The sequence below is a fragment of the Triticum aestivum genome, chromosome 1D (assembly GCF_018294505.1).
Source record: "Triticum aestivum cultivar Chinese Spring chromosome 1D, IWGSC CS RefSeq v2.1, whole genome shotgun sequence".
In the NCBI taxonomy this organism is placed as follows: domain Eukaryota; kingdom Viridiplantae; phylum Streptophyta; class Magnoliopsida; order Poales; family Poaceae; genus Triticum; species Triticum aestivum.
Genome location: NC_057796.1, coordinates 32,304,253 through 32,325,050, shown reverse-complemented (window position 1 = coordinate 32,325,050; position 20,798 = coordinate 32,304,253). Strand labels below are relative to the sequence as shown.

General features: G+C 49.2%; 1 pseudogene; it reads right to left on the bottom strand.

Annotated features, from left to right (window-relative positions):
- Nucleotides 1-17,021: 17,021 nt before the first annotated feature.
- LOC123157320 (cytochrome P450 84A1-like) overlaps nt 17,022-20,798 on the bottom strand; it is a 5,709-nt pseudogene continuing 1,932 nt past the window's right edge.

The following is a 20,798-nucleotide window of genomic DNA, read 5'->3' as shown; positions in this document are numbered from 1 at the left end:
CGAATATGAAGTTTTGGAAAGATGTGTTATAGAGACCAATACTTTTCCTTTTTCATCTGGTGAACACACCGTGATCCTGTTTGACATGTTTCTAGTGTCGGGCCTTCCTTTACTTGGAGATCCATCCGAAGAAAATTTTCCCACAATAGATGATCTAGAACTTTCCAGGCTTATGTTCCCTGATTTCTTATCTGGCCTTTTATAAGAATTCTTTCAGCTCAATCGCGAAAATGGAATTTAACTTTTAAAGTTTGGTCTGACCATTTACATAACAAACAAGAATGCACTTTGACTTTTATCTCTCTTCGAGAAAAACACATGTATGCCGCAGCCTTTATTACCATCTATCTTTGCTCGTACATGGTTGTTCATGGGGAATGAGGGTCTGCTAGTTGGCGATCTGATCTAAGTTGAACCAGATCGTCTCAAACACACCAATAGTGAAAACGTTGAATTCTTCACTTGCTACTTTTCTGCGCTTCGTGGTGCAGTAATAATATTTTCATGTGAAGCACAGATGAGTGGCTTCTTCCGTCACTGGGGTTAGTACATTGTGTTTTGGTCACCAGTGCCCCCAACCTTGGGCTCCTCAAGAAATGGAACTAATAAGTTGGGCCATGCAACATTGTTGCCGCAAATACAAGCCTCTCCGTTATGTCGATCTTGTGATATGGCAAGGCCACGAATGATCGTAGGAGAAAATCTATGTTCTGAAAGACATCATCAGAAGTTGCTATCATATTTGAAGATGCACAACTCACCAAACTATCTTGTAGGGTGGCGACATTTGCGACAACCATTTTCCTTCTCTTCTGTCATGCATTTGAGAAGAGATCCGCATCATTAGTCTCCTCATTAATCATTTTCTCAAAATGCGATGGTAGTGAAAAGAAAATTGTATGGAAACTTAACTTTTTTAAGATGTACAACACCCTTGATCATTAGTCTCCTCATCAAAATGCGATGGTAGTGAAAAAAATTGGTTCGCTAAATTTTGAGGATTCTTCTGGCATTTTTGGCTGAGGAAGTTCTACGAGACTTAACTTCTTTAAGTGTGTGAAAAGGTCACCAATTTCTTCTACGGGAAAAGAATACTCCCTATTTTAGTGCTCGCTGAGAGTTGTCTTCCTAGCAACTTGTGTACCTTTTTCTTGGTTTCTTGTGTAGCGGAGCCCGAGCTAAAAGTGAGAATCCGTCATTGTCGATTTCATGGCTTGTGCTGACTTGGGATTCATTGGCAATTTCTGTCGTCAATCACTTTTCTCTGCAAGCTTGTTGACTGTCATTTTTGTTCGATCGAGCAACAAGTTTCATATAGCTTTCTATACCTTTAGTCTTTGAAGCTAACCCCTCAAAGGTGATGAGTGGATTATGTGTGCACATACGCACTGCTTTCAGCTCGGTGATTGGTTGTGGGCAGTGTAGACTTAAGTTTCTCCATCTACTTATGAAATTTGATGCCTTCTCATTAAGTCCTTGCTCTGTTTGGGTTAGCTCAGCGATGCCTAGAGACATGTGGGTACTACAAAACCGTGCGGGAAAAGCATTTGCATCTGCTCTCTTTTTTTAATGGAGCTTGGAGCTAACTTACTATATTAAGTGAAAGCAGCCACAAACAATGTTTGCTCGAACTGCCTTATAGGAGAAGCTCCCCACTATGAGCGGTATCCTGACAAGCCGCGAGGAAGTAGAGAGGTATCCTCACAACGGGGAACTTCTACTGAGACAGTTCGTGCAAACATTGTCCGGGCCGACTTTCACTTGGTATAGTAAGTTAACTCCAAGCTCCATCAAAACATGGGAGCAGATGCAAAATGTTTTTGTTGAGTCGTTCCATAGTACCTAGAGAACTGTAGGAATCACCGAGTTGACACAAACAGAGCAAGGATTTAAATAGAAGGCAACTTATTTCATAAAAAGATCGAGAAACCTAAGGCTGCACTACCCACGGTCAATCACCGAGCCAAAAGCAGTGCGTGCATGCACAAATAATCTACGCTATGAGTGTCGGTGTCAAAACCGGCGGATCTCGGGTAGGGGGTCCCGAACTGTGCGTCTAAGGCGGATGGTAACAGGAGGCGGGGGACACAATGTTTACCCAGATTCGGGCCCTCTCGATGGAGGTAATACCCTACTTCCTGCTTGATTGATCTTAATGATATGAGTATTACAAGAGTTGATCTACCACGAGATCATAGAGGCTAAACCCTAGAAGCTAGCCTATGATTATGATTGTTGTTGTCCTACGGAGTAAGAACATCTCCAGCCGTTCGGCCCCCCAGGGCGCCTAAAAAGAGCGGCCTGGGGGCGAACCGGCGCTAGCTTGGCCCCTGGGAGCGACCTAGCTCCCAGTCACGCCCCCAGGGTGCGGAAAATTCGAACTCGGTTGTTCCCGCTCATCACAAAAGACGCCACAAGTCCGGCGATCACAAGGCACAGTTCGGCGATCGGATGTAGTCTGGCGTACAAAAAATAGAGCGCCACAAGTTCGCGTGTGCGCATCACTCGGCGGGGTCGGCCTCAGGCGTCGGTGGAGTCGGCGTGCGCGGGCTCGGCGGTGTCGGAGCTGCTTCGGTGCTGGGCGGTGTTGGCGCGACTTCGGTGCTGCTGGGCGTCGTGGAGGCGTCATCACTCGGGCTTGGCGTGGGCGTGGGCGTGGGCGTGGGCGCGGGAGTTGGAGTCGCCATCATCGGCAGCTGGTTCAGGATGAGGCTGCGCTCCGCCATGTACCACGCCTTGAGCTTCTCGTCGGTGCTCTGGAGCATGTCCGCCCCGCCCATCAGAAAAGCCAGGCCGGTGTTCCTCTTCTTCGCGGTGACGTTGGTCCGGAGCAGGTCGAGCTTGATGGCACTGTTCGTCAGCAACGACGACCACCGCGCTGCGGTTTTCCCTTCACGCAGGACGGCCCGGGCTTGTGCGTCGGCGAGGCAATGCTCGATGGACTCCTGCACCCGCGCGGTAGCCGCGTCGGCGTGTTTCCCCTTCTTGGCCCCTTTGTTGCCGTCCGGCTGCCCCTCTGACGCGCCCGGAGTCGGCGCGTCCGGCTTGTATGTCTCCTTGGCCTTCTCGAGGGCGCGCCCGGCTTGTATGTCGCCTCGGCCTCCGCCGATGCGGCAGCCGCAGCCGCGCGCGCCGCGTTGTCGCGGGCCTTCTTGGCGATGGCCCTGTTCTGCCGGTCGGCGGTGACAACCTCCCGTCGCTGAACTTCCGCCCTCCACTCGGCGTTTGACATGCCCGGTGGCTTGGACGGTGGCGCCCTCGGCTTCCTCTGCTTCGGCTGGGCGACGGAGGCGGTCGCGATTGCCGCCGCGCGGGGGACGACGTACTTCTTCGGTGGCATGGCGGCCGGCTGGGAGGCGAGCGGGAGGGAGATTGGCGGGAGGAAAGGAGAAAATGAGAGGGAAGTGGGGGAAAAGCGGGAAGAAACGGCGGGAATAGGCGCCGGACTCGCCGACAGGGCGGACCCACGCGCCCTTTTCGCTTGTGCCGGCGCCCCAGGCGCCCCCAGGGCGCCGGGTTCTGCCTCGGTCCGCCGGCACCAGTTTCGGCCCGAGCCAACGAAAAACGGGCTTCTGGGGGGGGGGGCTGGGCCGTTTTTTCGGCGCCGGCGCGGCAAAAACGCCTGGGGAGGGCCTGTTGGGGGCGCGGTTGGAGATGCTCTAAACCCTTCGGTTTATATAGACACCGGAGGGGGCTAGGGTTACACAAAGTCGGTTTACAAGGGAGGAGATCTACATATCCGAATTGCCAAGCTTGCCTTCCACGCAAAGGAGAGTCCCACCCGGACACGGGACGAAGTCTTCAATCTTGTATCTTCATAGTCCAACAGTCCGGCTGTCCGAGGACCCCCTAATCCAGGACTCCCTCAGTAGCCCCTGAACCAGGCTTCAATGACAATGAGTCCGGCGTGCAGATTGTCTTCGGCATTGCAAGGCGGGTTCTTCTCCAAATTCTGAGTACCTGTCGAGTAGTGTCCGGCTTCCCATAAATGTTGCACTCCTTGGCTTCTGCGCCCAATAATGGCTATCCTCCACGTGCCGAGCGAATGCGAGAAGTCGGGGCGTTTTTACGCTTGCCACCCTAACCATGTGAGTAAATCGTCTATTTAAAGAGATGGGGGTCCTCAGATCCAGATCACACCATCCTCCCACAGCGAGTATCCATCGGAGCGCGCCCGGAAAAGTCCATCCCATCATGGCCGGCCATCACAGCTCCTCCTCTCGCTCCCGTAGCCCTAAGCCAAGCAATTGGAAGAAGTGTTCCGTCCCCCATAGCCAATTAGTAGAGTTACAGACCTAGGGGTTTCTCCCTCCAGCGTATATGGTCTCCGTTCGAGCCGGACTAGCCACTTACAACGGCGGGGAGCAAGCGGAGAGCTTTCCCAACCCATCCATGGGGGAGCGGGTATGCCTTGTCCCTTACTTATTAAGGGGACTTGGATTTCCAATCCACCCGTTCCTCCACGGGCTCCTGGAGTTCTACGGCCTCCAGCTGCATAACTTTACTCCCGCCTCCATATTACACATCGCTGGCTATGCCGCCCTTTGCGAGCTATTTCTAGGCTGCGAAGCTCATTTCGAGCTATGGAAGAGGCTATTTTGCCTCGTACCCCGTACACAGGAGGGGTCAATATATCAAGTGGGCGGAGCCGAGATATGGCGCATCGCCGGGACCGGATACCTGTCCGGTATTCCGAAGAAGGCATCCGAAGACTGGCCTTTGGAGTGGTTTTATATGGAGGACGTCCCCCTTCCGGACCCTATTCGGATGGGCCTTCCTGAGTTCAATAACGCCCCTTTGAGGAAACGTCGCAGCTGGCACCCTCGGAGTCCCAGGAGGAAGATAACGGAGAGGTCCTTTACCTGATGGGCCGGATAAAAACGCTGGCCAAACCAGGATTGACTATAATCGAGGTTATGTCAATATGTATAATGCGGGGGGTGCAGCCACTCCATGTGGCACTTCAATGGAGAAGACGATGCCACCCGCTGCGGTCGTAAAGGACCGGACTCCGTCGCTGCTCTAGCAAAAATACTGTCCGATTTATATAAAGGATAGGAAGAGGAGTTCATCCGCATTAAGCCACGGGATGGATTCTCCATGTACAACCCCCCAAACTGGATGAGTTGCTACTTTTTACTCCGATCCTTCCCGCATTCTTCGTCATAAGTATTTACCTTGCTATTTCATAGCAGGAACTGCGAAAAGCTGTGAGGGAGGTCCACAACCCGTCTCCACAACCAGAGGACCCTGACCGGGCCCTCGACCCCGGACTCAAAGAAGATCCGGACACATTTGTGGAGCTCATCGACAGGACGTTCTATCAATTAAGCTGCGATGGTGCCTTGGTGGCCATCATAGCCGATTATCCTGGACTGCTCCCTGCATCGCATGTAAGTAATGTAGGGGAACGCAGCAGAAAACAAAAAATTCCGACCTACGCACCAGCCCAGGACCACTATGGAGACTGCATACAAGGTTTGATCTTTTTCGTTACCGACTCGTAGCGCAGCGGGAAGTAGAGTCGATGACGATCTGCGGTGCAGATCCCCGCAGCTAGGATTTACAACCTCCCAACCGCGAGGATGTATACCCTCATCTGCTCCTCAGACAGCCCTCCGGGAGGCGGTCGAACAGCCCCCCGGACGGTGTCGCGGACAGCCCTTCGGGAGGACCTTTGAAACTCGAATGGTCACTCGGACAGCCCTTCGGGAGGACCTTCGAAACTCAGACGGTCACACGGACAGCCCTTCGGGAGGCACTTCGAAACTCGGACGGTCACACGGACAGCCCTTCGGGAGGCACTCACGAACTAAGACCGAAACTACGATCTCTCTACAGAGTTGCACACATACGGTGTCATCTATCCGGCAGGGCTTCGCCGTCCAGAACTAGTTCCCACCGGAACCCAGACAGCCTTTCGGCTCTACGAAACTATTTCGCTGGGAGGGAGAGAGAAGCCAGATCATGCATGGCACTTGTATGTGAGAAGGGATGATCCTTTAGGCAGCCCCCTCCACCCCTATTTATAGGCCAAGCCCAAGGGTGGCTTCTCCAAGAAGCCAAAGGGGGAAATACCAAAAAGGCCCTCAAGGTGGCTTCTCCAAGAAGCCAAGCAAAAAGCACTTTCACTATTCATGACGACATTTTTCAGCGTCCGTTCGAACTGAAAATATTTATGTGGGCTCAGAACATTTCCAGTACCGACTAAAATAATTTTCAACGCGTTCCGAAACAATTTCGGTTTAGTGATTTTCATCTGCGAAAAGCAAACAAGAATGTGTTTTCACTATTCATGAAGACAATTTTTCGCGTCCACTAAATCCGAAAATATTTCTGTGGGTCTTAGAATAATTCCAGTACCCACTAAAATGATTTTGGATTCGTTCTGAAACAATTTCAGATTAGTGAATTTCATCTCCGAAAAACAGCCAAAGCGGTACCGGCAGCTCCGAAACATTTTCGGTTTTTATTTCTGAAAATTCCAAAAAGTTTCCAGAATGATTCTGGCACCCTCCAAGAATTATCAGGCATGTGCCGAAACCATTTTGACTTAATGGCATACCCCGAAACAACTTTTTCGGTTTCACCGAAACTCATCCGGTGACCTCTCTCTGCGGTATGATTCCGCTGTCCGAAACTTTTCGGTGTCCGAAACTTTTTCGGTGATTTTCTCTCAGACTCCCTGTCTAGTATTCAGCAGATAGATGACCCTTAAGCGTGTGACCCTATAGGTTCGGTGAAGTATAGACATGACCTGGAACCCCTTCCGATCAATGATCAACATCGGAGCCGTGGACACCCATATTGACCCCTATACCCACACGAATCAATATTCGAGTGAACCTCCAGTTGAGGTGAGCTATTCCTGTTGCTTCACGATATATCACAAACACCTGAGGTGAGATTTATTGCATCCCCGTGGGCCAACACTTTGTCCACTATGCAAGTTACCTCGTTACCGGTTTTGTTCTCTTTTCTCGTTTCGTGTTCCGGCATCTCCGTGATCAAATCACAAAGTGTCTGGCCAGACGATGATGGACACCGTAACACCGAGTGGGCCCGAGTATATCTCTCCATCGTTGGAGGAGCAAATCCCAATCTCGAGCTATCAAGTTACTTAACATACTTTTCCATGAACCCGTAAGCCGCCGTAATAGCCATCCAGTTACGGATGACGTTTAACAAACCCCAAAGTTCATGAAGCAAGCATGAAGAAACTCGATACTCTCATGGTCTAAGGAATTATGCAAACATTAACTATCTCTGTGTTATAAACCATTAACTTGTGACGAATGAATCTCTTAGCATAACATCAATCCGGGTCGATTCAACACAAATGTTCTCTTAACATTGTGCCCTCAAAATTGCTGGCATAGACATGCCCATGATCAGGAAAACAGAACCATCATGCAACACTTGAGCTAGTCTTAGAGGCCAAACTAGGAATACTTCTTACCGTTTATTATTCCACAGATGCATATGAGTCTTCCTCCGAGCCTCGTGGATATTGCAGACTCGAGAATCATTGCAGTTATAGCATGGAACATAAACATAATTATGAACTCGGAGATAAATAATATCATTTATTATTGCCTCTAGGGCATATCTCCTACAAGTAAAACCGGAGTCCCAACTTCCGAGAAGGATCCCTTTTTCCGCACTTCACCTACCGCACACATATGGTGTCTTACAGGGAAGGTCCTCGGGACGCCATGCCGAACCCGCAGTGACTCACCAACAAGGGGCACCGAAACCGGGTAGGCTTAAAAGGAAGGCGGCCAGGACTGAGACGCCGTCGCAGAGGTATGAAAAAGGACCCCGCTCCATGGTTGCCGTCTTTTAAAATATAATAACGTCCATGGTTCCTGGCAAGAAAAACGCTCGCCGGACCATATCCGAAGAGCCTGCCGGCCACGCCGCCACCAGCCGGGCTCCAGAGCCGGACTTAGAGGCAAACGCTAACATGGGGCCAACACCGGATGTTCCTCCTACAGAGGATGCAGATAGGCTGTCCGCTACGAATTCCGAAGTGGAGAGTGCCATGAATCACAGGCGTCGCCGGGCCGTACTCCGCGACGCTTGTTTCTCCCAAGAGGCGTTCGATGCCTTCAACTCAGGAGACGCGTACATCCGAGCTGCTCAAAATGGTCTTTCCAGAGCCACGGACCAGTATTTAAAGGATATACGGGTAAGAAAATCTAATAATTATGTATATCAGTAGCCCCTGAGACTTGAAATAGTTGGCACAACTGATTTAAGGATCATTGTTTGCGTAGGTTCTTACGGAGAAGAATACCCCGTTGTCTCAAGAGCTGGAGGAGTGCAAAGCCCAGCTACGGGCCGCAGTTGCCGCAATGAAGGAGTCCGAGAAGGCCCCATCTGGTAACACTTGTTTCTATCGAAAAGAATGACATGTACTAGTTAGTATTCGGCATGAATGCAAATCTAACAATAGATTCTGCAGATGATCCCGGAGTGAATCCGGAGGTCGTGCAAGGGGATGAGCAACATGCTCAACGATAGCTAAAGGCTGGCGAGTGCGTGCTTACGCAGGTTAGGCGGGAGAAAAACGATCTCCAAGATGCCAATACCCGGCTGGGCGTTGAACTGAAAGATGTTCGGGCCCAGCTTGCTGACTCCGTAAAGGAGAATAAGAGGCTTCGACGCGGAATTTTTAGTAAGTGCTTGAACGAACTTCTATAGAGTTCGGCGAAGAAACCGGCTAACAGAGTTATACCCGTAGGTATGCTGACGGGTCGTCCCGCAGAGGAGATGCCCGGGTCTGCGGGTGATCTTCTGCCCGAGCTCTTACAACTGCACGAACAAGTTCGGCAGGTGATGCAGGGCATTGCCCAGGCCTTGTGGCCATCCGCCTCCCTGCCAGGAGGCATGGGGGAGCTCGTAGAGATGCTAAGGGGAGCGCGGCGGCGTTTCCGATTATGGAAGATATCTGCCTGCCGACAAGGTGCAAGGGAAGCCTGGGCCATGGTGAAGACTCGATATACCAAGGCTGACCCGAACAATATGGCCGAAGTCGGACCTGTGGGGTCTGACGGGAAAGAGATCCCTGTCAGTTTGGTGTATGACCAGGTGAAATTAGCCACAAAGTATTCCCAACAGGATTGTCGGATAGACAACCTGTTGGATGGTATAGAAGAAGAATTTAGTCAGTCTAAATGACCGTGTACTTCAAGTGACATATATTGTCCCTAGCCGGATTGTAAATCATTTGTCATGGCTGACCTTTTCACTTCGACCCCCGGACCCGACAGTCCGGAGTGTATCCGAATACCCGCTCAGTTATGCAAAAACCGGGGTACGCGTGGAAACCAGGCGTAGGGGTCATAAGTGCTTGAACAGACAAGTACCCAACTAGCTATGTTATATTACATGGATAGTAAGAAACATCTTCCAGGGAGAATAGTTCCGCTAAGGGTTCCTTTCCCTGGGTACGCATGCATTAATGTGCATGTCCGAACTGCGAAAAGAGACGCAGGATATAAACATCTGGGGGCATGTATTAAAATAAAAGTCATCTTTTGTTCACCGACCGAATATTCCCTTAAGAACGCTAGTTTTCGGCTTCACCCAGTCCGAGGTACACATCCGGCTGACCTGGCAGTAACAATCGCAGAGGTTCTCTCCTTATGCCCTATCCGAATTAACGGGAACATAGGGCATAAACACAAGAGCCAGGCAACCCAGCTTGGCCAAAACTTAAGTCATATCGATGCATATAATGGTGAAGAAAAGGTACATGTGGAAAAGTAACACATGTGCGGGGGGCATAGAGCCCGGAACATAGTTATATTAAGCTTCTATATAAGAAGCCCCCAGGTATAATGAGCATGCCTAGCGCCTCAAGATTGTGTAGTCAAGACACATTTTAACCTTTTAAGGCTGTAAAGAAAAAGGGAAGAAAGAAAGAAAGAAAAGACAGATAACGGATATAAAAAAAATTGACGGAGGTAAGGAGACGAACACAGAGTCCGGCACTAGGCGTAGAACCTTCAGAGTCTGGCTGCGTTCCATGGGTTTGGCTCGAGTCGATTGTCCGGTGCATCCCGCAGACGGTACGCTCCACCAGTCAGAACTTTGTCAATAACGAAGGGACCTTCCCATTTGGGCTTGAGCTTGTTCTTTTTCTTCTCCGGTAGGCGTAGAACGAGTTCGCCAACGTTATAAGTTTTGGCCCGTACTTCTCTGCTTTGGTACCGTCGAGCCTGTTGCTGATAGAATGCGGAGTGGGCTTTTGCCACGTCACGCTCCTCCTCCAGGGCGTCCAAACTGTCCTGCTGATCAAGCTTGGCTTCTTTCTCTTCGTACATGCGCACTCGGGGTGAGTCATGAATGATGTCGCAGGGCAGTACCGCCTCTGCGCCGTACACCATAAAGAACGGTGTGTATCCGGTAGCGCGATTCGGCGTGGTCCGCAGCCCCCATAGTACGGAGTCGAGCTCCTCTACCCAGTGCGTATCTGATTCCTTCAAGGATCGCAATAATCTGGGTTTAATGCCGCTCATGATAAGACCATTTGCTCGCTCGACTTGACCGTTAGTTTGCGGGTGATAGACAGAAGCATAATCGAGCTTAATGCCCATGTTGTTGCACCAAGTTTTTACCTCGTCGGCTGTAAAGTTCGAGCTGTTATCGGTGATGATGCTGTGGGGGATGCCGTAACAGTGTACAACCCCGGATATGAAGTCTATCACTGGTCCGGACTCGGCCGTTTTAACTGGGTTGGCTTCTATCCATTTGGTGAATTTATCCACCATGACCAATAGGTATTTTTTCTTATGGCTTCCCCTTTAAGGGGTCCTACCATATCAAGCCCCAAGACCGCAAAGGGCCAAGTAATGGGGATTGTTTGGAGAGCGGTACGTGGCATATGGCTTCGGTTTGCAAAAAGCTGGCAACCGACGCATCGTTGAACGAGATCCTGTGCGTCTGCTCGGGCCGTCGGCCAGTAAAAACCTGTACGGAAGGCCTTGCTTACAAGGGCCCGAGCTGCGGCGTGGTGGCCGCCAAGTCCAGCATGAATTTCTGCCAAAATTTGCCGTCCTTCCTCTTCGGAGATGCACCTTTGAAGTACTCCGGTATCGCTTTTCTTATAAAGCTCTCCCTCGTGGACCTTGTAGGCTTTAGACCGCCGCACAATACAACGTCCCTCGTTTGGGTCCTCAGGGAGTTGTTGCCTAGTTAGGTAAGCCAAGAAGGGTTCTGTCCACGGGGCGATGACAGCCATAATCACGTGGGCCGAAGGTGTTATTTTGGTGGCAGAGCCTCCGATTATGTCAGAGTGTTCGGGATCTGGGGTTGTGTCCGGATCCGGACCGTTATTGCCGGTCTCCCCTTCCAACACCAGGGATGGCTTAAATAGCCTTTCCAAGAAAATATTAGGTGGGACAGGGTCGCGCTTAGCACCGATGCGGGCAAGGATATCCGCCGCTTGATTGTTTTCTCGGACCACATGGTGGAATTCAAGCCCCTCGAACCGAGCTGACATTTTGAGGACGGCGTTGCGGTAAGCCGCCATTTTTGGGTCCTTGGCATCAAAGTCTCCATTTATTTGAGATATTGCGAGGTTCGAATCCCCACACACCTCTAGGCGTTGAATGCCCATGGAGACTGCCATCCGGAGACCATGCAACAGGGCCTCATATTCTGCTGCATTGTTGGAGTCTGTGTATAATATTTGGAGTGCGTATTGGACTGTATCTCCGGTGGGGGATGTCAGGACGACGCCTGCCCCCAGACCAGCCAGCATCTTAGAGCCGTCAAAGTGCATGATCCAATTGGAGTACGCGCTGTACTCTTTAGGGAGTTCGGCTTCTGTCCATTCGGCGACGAAGTCAACCAGTACTTGTGACTTAATGGCTCGCCGTGGTTTGTGTGTTATGTCGAACGGGAGGAGCTCAATAGCCCATTTAGCAATCCGGCCCGTGGCATCGCGGTTATTTATTATATCGTTGAGTGGTACTTCAGAGGCCACCATAATTGAACACTCTTGAAAGTAGTGTCGTAATTTCCGGGATGCCATGAAGACCGCGTATGCTATCTTTTGATAATGTGGGTACCGTGATTTGCATGGAGTGAAGACAGTGGATACGTAGTATACCGGCTTTTGAAGCGGGAACTTATGTCCGTCCGTCTCTCGTTCGACGACGAGCACTGCGCTTACAACTTGGTGTGTTGCCGCTATATATAATATCATTGGTTCGCCGACATTTGGCGCGGCCAAGATGGGGTTGGTGGCCAAAACGGCTTTTATTTCTTCCAATCCGGCCATGGCCGCATCCGTCCACTCGAAGTGTTCGGTGCGTCGAAGAAGGCGATAAAGGGGTAGTGCCTTTTCTCGTAATCGGGAGGTAAAGCGGCTTAAGGCAGCCACGCATCCAGTTAATTTCTGGATTTGCTTGAGGTCTGTTGGGATAGCCAACTGTGACAGAGCTCGGATTTTAGCCGGATTTGCTTCAATTCCTCTACTGGAGACGATGAAGGCCAGGAGCTTTCCGGCAGGCACGCCGAAAACGCATTTGTCCGGATTGAGCTTGATGTCATATGTTCGGAGATTATCAAACATGAGCCTCAAGTCGTCTATTAAGGACTCGACGTGTCTGGTTTTAATGACCACGTCGTCTACGTATGCCTCCACTGTTTTGCCGATTTGTGTTTCCAGGCATGTCTGAATCATGCATTGATAGGTTGCACCGGCGTTTTTGAGCCCGAAAGGCATGGTGTTAAAACAGAACGGGCCGTATGGAGTGATAAATGCCGTTGCGGCTTGATCGGACTCCACCATCTTAATTTGATGGTATCCGAAGTATGCGTCGAGGAAACACAATGAGTCGTGTCCTGCGGTAGCGTCGATGATTTGATCGATGCAGGGGAGGGGGAATGGATCCTTGGGGCAAGCCTTGTTAAGGTCCTTGAAATCGACACATAGGCGCCAGGATTTGTCCTTCTTTGGTACCATCATGAGGTTTGCTAGCCAGTCCGGATGTTTTATTTCTCTAATAAATCCGGCCTCGAGTAACTTGGCTAGCTCTTCTCCCATGGCTTGTCGCTTAGGCTCAGAGAAACGCCGAAGAGTCTGCTTGACCGGCTTGAACACCTTTAGAATGTTAAGGCTATGCTCGGCCAGCCTGCGTGGGATTCCTGGCATGTCTGAAGGATGCCGGGCGAAGATGTCCCAATTCTCGCGCAAGAACTCTCGCAGTGCGGCGTCTGTTGTGGGGTTTAGCTGTGCCCCGATGGATGCTGTTTTTGTAGGGTCCGTTGGGTGGACCTGGAATTTGACTATTTCGTCCGCTGGTTTAAAAGAGGTGGACTTGGGTCTTTTGTCGAGTATCACGTCGTCCCTGTCCACTGTGGAGCGCAACGCAGTTAGTTCTTCGGCCGCAAGGGCTTCGGATAACGCCTCGAGGGCTAGTGCGGCGGTTTTATTTTCGGCACGGAGTGCTATGTCCGGATCACTAGCTAGAGTGATGATTCCATTGGGCCCGGGCATTTTGAGCTTCATGCACCCGTAATGGGGTATAGCTTGGAAGATCATGAATGCCTCCCGCCCTAAAAGGGCGTGGTATCCGCTACTAAACGGGGCCACTTGGAATGTTATTTCTTCGGACCTATAATTCTCCGGCGTGCCGAATACCACATCTAGTGTGATTTTTCCCGCACATCGTGCCTCCCGACTAGGGATGATTACTCTGAAGGTCGTGCTGCTTTGCTCGATGCGGCTCTTGTCTATTTCCATTTTTCGAAGAGTCTCCACATAGACGAGGTTTAATCCGCTGCCACCATCCATGATCACTTTAGTAAGCCGTAAACGTCCACAATTGGACTAAGGACCAAGGCGGCTGGTGCTCGGGTTGTTCGGAATTTAGGTTCGTCACTGGCATTGAAGGTTATAGCCGTATTGCTCCATGGATTTATTGCTGCCACGTGGCAGGCTTCGGCAAGGCTGCGGAGTGCTCGTTTGCGCCTATTATTTGAGGCGAAGGTCTCGAAGACAGTCAATACTGTATTGTCATTTTCCACGGGATGGTGCTCTGTGGTGTTGTGGAGGAGGAGATCCTCGCCACTCTTGGCCACCTGCCGGAGTATCCAACATGCTCTGAGGCTGTGTGTTGGCATGGTATCTGGTGTACTGTGAATTTTGCATGGCCCATTGAGCCATCCCTCCAATACAGTTCCACGCCCTGTAGTGGGCTTTGGTTTCTTTGTAATTTGATCAGGTGACTTACGAGAGTACACCCTTTTAGTTCGGACGGGGGGGGTCTAGTGAGAGCTGGAGGATCCCAGAATTTTGTTTGGGTTTTCCAGGCGCTTTCCATCGCACAGTACTTCTGTACTATGGCCACCAAGTCAGCGAAGTGTGTTATGTCACGACGACTTATGGCGTTGAGGATTCCCTTGTCCGTGCAATTTTTGCAAAAGAATGAAATTGCGTCTTCCTCGCGACAGTCCTTGACCTTGCTCATTACAAGGAGGAATCTGGCCCAATAGTGATGTACTGTCTCTTGGGGCTCTTGTCTAATGTGGGAAAGATCACTTATATATGGGTGGGTGGGTAGATTTAGGTCCGAACCCTGACCCGATCTGAGACCCAGGGGAGAAGGAGTTTCCGAGCTTGGCAGTTCGGGCTCCGGGATGTTGCCCAATAGATCTGGCCCGCTGTCTGATTCTAGGTTCAAAGCTTGGGCCATGTCCTCCCATAGACGGGTATCCGGCTCGGAGAGCTCTGGAATCCGGACATAGTTTGTCCTCAAGGTAGAGGAAGAATCGCTGCGTTGCTCCTCCACCACCGCTATCTGATGGGTGACCGGCGGAGAGTAAATCTCCCTTTGGTCGGGTTTAAGCCCGATCTGATCATAGTCTGTAGCGACTCCCAGGGCGGCGATACGATCCAAGAGCTCGTTCAAGGAAGAGAGCTCCATTGGATCCATCTGCTCAGTGAATACCGAGCCGACGTGGAGGATGTTTTTGATGACCCGAGAAGTCATCGTCGGTGCAACGGCCGAACGGGCGGTCATGAGGAAGCCGCCTAGTCGGAGAGTTTGGCCTACAGCCAGGGCTCCCCCCAAGGTGATGTTGTCCTTGACAACAAGACGAGCCATCCAGCCTTATCATGACGGCACAATGGAACTCTCAATGAAAGCACCAATGTCGGTGTCAAAACCGGCGGATCTCAGGTAGGGGGTCCCGAACTATGCGTCTAAGGCGGATGGTAACAGGAGGCGGGGGACACAACGTTTACCCAGGTTCGGGCCCTCTCGATGGAGGTAATACCCTACTTCCTGCTTGATTGATCTTGATGATATGAGTATTACAAGAGTTGATCTACCACGAGATCGTAGAGGCTAAACCCTAGAAGCTAGCCTATGATTATGATTGTTGTTGTCCTACGGACTAAACCCTCCGGTTTATATAGACACCGGAGGGGGCTAGGGTTACATAAAGTCGGTTTACAAGGGAGGAGATCTACATATCCGAATTGCCAAGCTTGCCTTCCACGCAAAGGAGAGTCCCACCCGGACACGGGACGAAGTCTTCAATCTTGTATCTTCATAGTCCAACAGTCCGGCCAAAGTATATAGTCCGGCTGTCCGAGGACCCCCTAATCCAGGACTCCCTCAATGAGGTAGTTGTACAGATACAAGGAGTAGGACCCATCACCTTTCAGGAGTTATCTTTAAAATCTATAAATATAGAGAACTATATGCGGCTCGTTGCTCATCGAACAAAAACGATAGTGAAGAAGCCTACAGACAAAAGTGGTCAACTAAAGAAATTGCCAGCAAATCCCAAGTCAGCACAAGCCATAGAAACGACAATGGTGAATTCTCACTTTCAATCCAAGAGAGCTGTGCCAGGGAACCAAGAAAAAAGAAGTACACAAGTTGCTAGAGGCCAACTTTCAGAGACGTGTAAACATGGAGTATCCTTTTCCTGTAGAAGAAATTAGTGGCCTTTTTACAGGCTTAAAGGGGTTAAGTCTCATACGGCTTCCTAGGCCCAAAAGGCCAAAAGAAGTCTGAAAGTCCAATGAACCAATTTTTGTCATTACCATCGCATTTTGGGCCATACACTCAAAGATTGCTTTGTCGTAAAGAACATCATCTATAAAATAATTGACGACAGGACTATGGATGCGGATCTCCTCAAAAGCACGACGAAGGGAAGGGAAATGGTTATAGCAATTGTCGCTACCCTACAAGATGATCCAGGGTGTTGTACATCTTGAAATACAAGAGAAACTTATGATGATGCAGTACTGATTCCAAAATATGGAGAGGCTTACATTTCCTGCAACAATGTTGCATGGACCAACTTATCATCTTCTCGAGGAGCCCAAGCTTGCGGGTGGCGGCCGACAAAATGCAATGTACTATCCCCTATGACGGAAGAAGCCCCTCATTTGTGCTTCACACCAAAGTTATATCAGTGCACCACGAAGCACATGAAATAGCAAGTAGAGAATTTAACGTTCTCACTATTGGTGTGTTAAGACGATGATGATTCTCTCTACTTTTCTCAATAAGAACCATTAGAAGTCGGTTAGGTTCAACTTAGATCATGTCGCCAACGATCTACCCAAGAGATCTGGCGATCAACTATTCGTGGGATTAGGCTGGAGGTGACGAATCTACCGGATGACACGCTACTCCAACTCTTCTTCCGCCATGAGCAATGTGCGCCTAGTGGTAATCACGTGATCTATCTGCTAAACATGCTCCAGGGTGTTCGGCGTGGTTTTTTTATGCAACAGTTGCACTCCGCGTAGCCCAATAGTAACAAATCACATACAAACAACTTCTCAAAAATATGTGTGGTAGGAGTTTAAAGTTTGTGTAATTAATCATAAAACATCACCAGATGCTTAATTGTAACTTAAGGATGCACAAAGATAGTCTGGAATCCCATTATTCTTCTTCTGTAGGCTTAAAAGACAAAAGGAAAAAAAATGTGAGATAAAACCACCAAACTCTTACAATAGCGCCATGACAACCTCTCAGTCAAACACCACCTACACTGGCGAACAACGTCGTCTGACGCGTGGAGTCGACATTAGTGACAAAAAGGCAGGCAAGTCGTGGGGTTGGCACAACGCAGAGCCTAGTGGCACGTGGTGCAGTGAAGCCGAAGATGTCGGCCATGTCAAGATCTGATGGCTTCATGCCATCAGGCAATACCCAGCTGAAACCATGGGCAAGCTGCGCGACGATGAGCTCGAGCGAGTATAGGCCCAACGCCATTCCAGGACACGAGCGGCGGCCAGACCCAAACGGCAGGAATGCGAAGCACCCACCCATGAAGTCAACCCCGGTGGCCTCCCCTTCACCCGGCATAAACCGTGATGGTCGGAATGTGTCAGCGCCCTTCCACGCCTTGGCATCGCGGCCCATGGCGAAGACATTGATCATGACGCGGGAGCCCCGGGGCACAGAATAGCCACCAACGACGCAGTCCTCAGCGGTCTCGTTGTGGAGCAGCGGGAATGGCGGGTGTAGTCGGAGTGTCTCCTTGACGACGCACTTGAGGAAGGGGAGCTTGTTGAGGTCTGAATCATCCACGTTCCGGTCAAGACCCACCATGTTGGTGATCTCCTTTTGCAGCCGCAGAAGGTCATCAGGGTTGTGCATCATCTCCGCCATTGCCCACTCGACCGCTGTCGCCACCGTCTCCGTTCCGCCAAACATCACGTCCTGTCGTCCATACACATACATGCGCGCAACCGTGTGACCGCGTTAGTTTGTAATAAGATCATACTCTTATGACTTTCTCACAGTACATTAATCGGAATTGGTAGTGTCAATCAATTGAGAATTGATTACATCTCAATCGATTGGAGATTGGCTAAATCTCAATCAATGCTATGACGATCTGATTTCACTTGTAGATTTGTGCGGATTTTGTTTTCGAATTTTTATTTGTTATTTCCGTTTGATTCTTCTTTTACCTTTTCTGCAGTTCTTTCAGAAAAAAATCATGTGTTCCTATATCTGTCTATTTTTCGAGCGCAACTATAGTTGCACGTTCATCACCCGACGCTCAACTACAGTGGCACATTGTGTTAAAAAAAACAATGGCACATCCTTCCATTGGTCCCTCAACTACAGTTGCATATCCATCATCAGTAACGTGCACTATAATTGGTTAAAAAGATAGACGTAGGCACGTTTCACCTGATATGTTCTACAATTTAATGTATCAAATAGTTGTTCTGAAAACAATGAAGACCAGGGGTAAGAAAAAGGAGAAATGTCCGTTACATAACATCTTTATATACATATTGAACGAAAAAGCATAAAAAGTACACTTTTCTAGTCCAAGCTATCAATAAAAAATGTGCAAAGTACTTATATATTAGTTTTTGCAATTTGAAGGTACTGAGCACCCGACAAATAAGAATGAAGAGAAAAAAATTTGTAACCGATATAATGTGGGAATGGTTAAAATGAAAATAATACTCATTATTAATATATCCTTGATTTCCAATATATTTGGCTTTCAATATGTGTACTTGCTCTTTTAACAATAATTTTATACAAGTAATAAATATGTGATTATAATTATTTGGTATTTTTGTGCATCTCGAATATCTGAGACCCTTTCCGCAAAAAAATAAGACAAAAAATATAAAAACAATTAGAAAGGCCCATCACGGACACGATATAGCCCACCAAGCTGCTACAAACTGAAAAGAAAAGCACCACAACCCAATTACACCCCCCCGTCGGCAATGGGTACCCATTACCCGCGTACCTGACAGCTAAAACCCTATTAGGATAAAGGTACGGAACAAAAAATTACCCATGGATATATAAAATAGGGAAATCTCAAACCCATTGGATGGAGTGGCCGGGTACGGGTATGGGATCGTGTAACACATACCCGTGTACCCATGTACCCTTACAAAATATGACAAATGAGCCTTGGTATTTTGGTTGAACTTGTTACAATGGTGCAACTCTATTGTATTGCTTATTTCGTGACCTTATGTATGTCCAAAGTATCTCTAACTTTATCATGAGTTTGTAAACTTAAAATGTATGACTATGTGTTGTTGTTTTCATGTTTCTTGTTTCAGAAAATTCTATCTTTTATTTAGAATATATATGATGTTGTTTATGGTATGTTGTTTCTTATAAGTATGTAATGTTGTTAATGATGTGTTGTTGTTTATAAACAATGACTATATGTTGTTTTTGACCGTGTGTTGCTCAAGTTGGCATGTTGCAAACATGAGTATTTTTACCCACGGGGGTACCTATTTACCCTGTTGGGTGACGGGTATGAAAAAAATAATACTCGTGGACGAGTATAGGTACTTTTTTCTTTGCGGGGTAAAGAAAGATTTCATTACTTAAGGCGGCGGTGAGCCATACACAAGTTTATAATATCAGTTAGGTCTGATGCCAACCACACCCGCTGCTAGGGGTGTCGCGTCCGTAGGCAACAAGAGTGTGACAATCAATGTTTTGGAAATGACTAATATATGTAATGGAAATGTCCCTGAGATCCTCAAAAATCAACTCAAGAATCTCTGCCTCACCTGTGACGAGTATGTGTACTTGTGATGGATAAGCTCAGAGGAGACAGGTAAAGGTATGGATTGGAGACGCTCTACACGTACCCAAACCTGGCGGGTGTCATCCCTAGTCCTCACGCCCGCTAAGCACGGATATTGATGTCTCATTGCGAAAGAGTTGACTATGACTTAACTAATGACATACTCCTACTTAACGGATCAGTTTTTTTAGCATGTGGAGAGTGGCAATATTAATCAGTGAGTATACAATATTCCTATATAAACTAATAACTGAAGGGCAATGATAGGCGCCGGCGGACTGGCCCAAGCTTTCGGCCGGTCCGCCCCCAGCCATTCGATCTGGTGATTTCCTAGCCGCCCGATCCCCCTTCTTATCCTCTCCCCCAATTGCCGCTTTGCCTCTGTTTCTTTGAAAAAAATGGCGGATGTCCCCGTCAGCCAGCCCCCAGCCGCCCCTCCCCTTGCTTCCCTCGTCGCTGATGGTCACTGCCTTGCTGTAGACGCTCGCCGTCGCTGCCGGTAACAAAATGCCGTCCATTTTGCAACAAAAATCCCTTCGATGCAGCTCTGACGCCGGTCGGTTCCAGTGTGTGGATGCCATGGCTGCAGCATCGCTCGAGTCATCAGATCCCGCTCGCCATCGTCATCTACTAGCACCTCGTGTTCCAGACTTCCAGTGAAAAAGCTCAGCGAACAAAAAATCTCCTGTGGTCAGTTGAAGCACAACAGAAAGCCGGTTCCAGCAAAAATTGACACTGGTTCCAGCAAACAACCATAGCAGCAAAACTCCAAAAAAGATCTGATTGTAGCAAAGGAATAGCCAGTTCCAGCAAAAGTTGACACCGGTTCCAGCAAAAAAAGCATAGCAGAAAAATCCTAGCAGTCTGATTGTAGCTAAGTAACTAGCTGGTTCCAGCAAAAACCAAGTCGCCGGTGAGGCACGCTACGATTCCGACACCAGTGGGCACGTCGCATTGCCGGTTGCAGCAACTGCAGATGCCGGTTCCAACAAAAGTCCTTGCCGGTCGTAGAAAAACAATGATGCCGATTTCCAGCGAAAACAAAGGGATTGGTGGGTTGGACCAGAACAATCCAAAAAGATGCAACCAGCTAGTGGAAAAGGTACAACTAGCAACCCAAAAAGCTACAACCGGCGTCGCAGCAGAAAAGCAACAGCCCGTCATGGGCATCTCTCCCGGGCTGCACAACCACCGCAGCAAGCAGCAGGCATCCCGTTGCG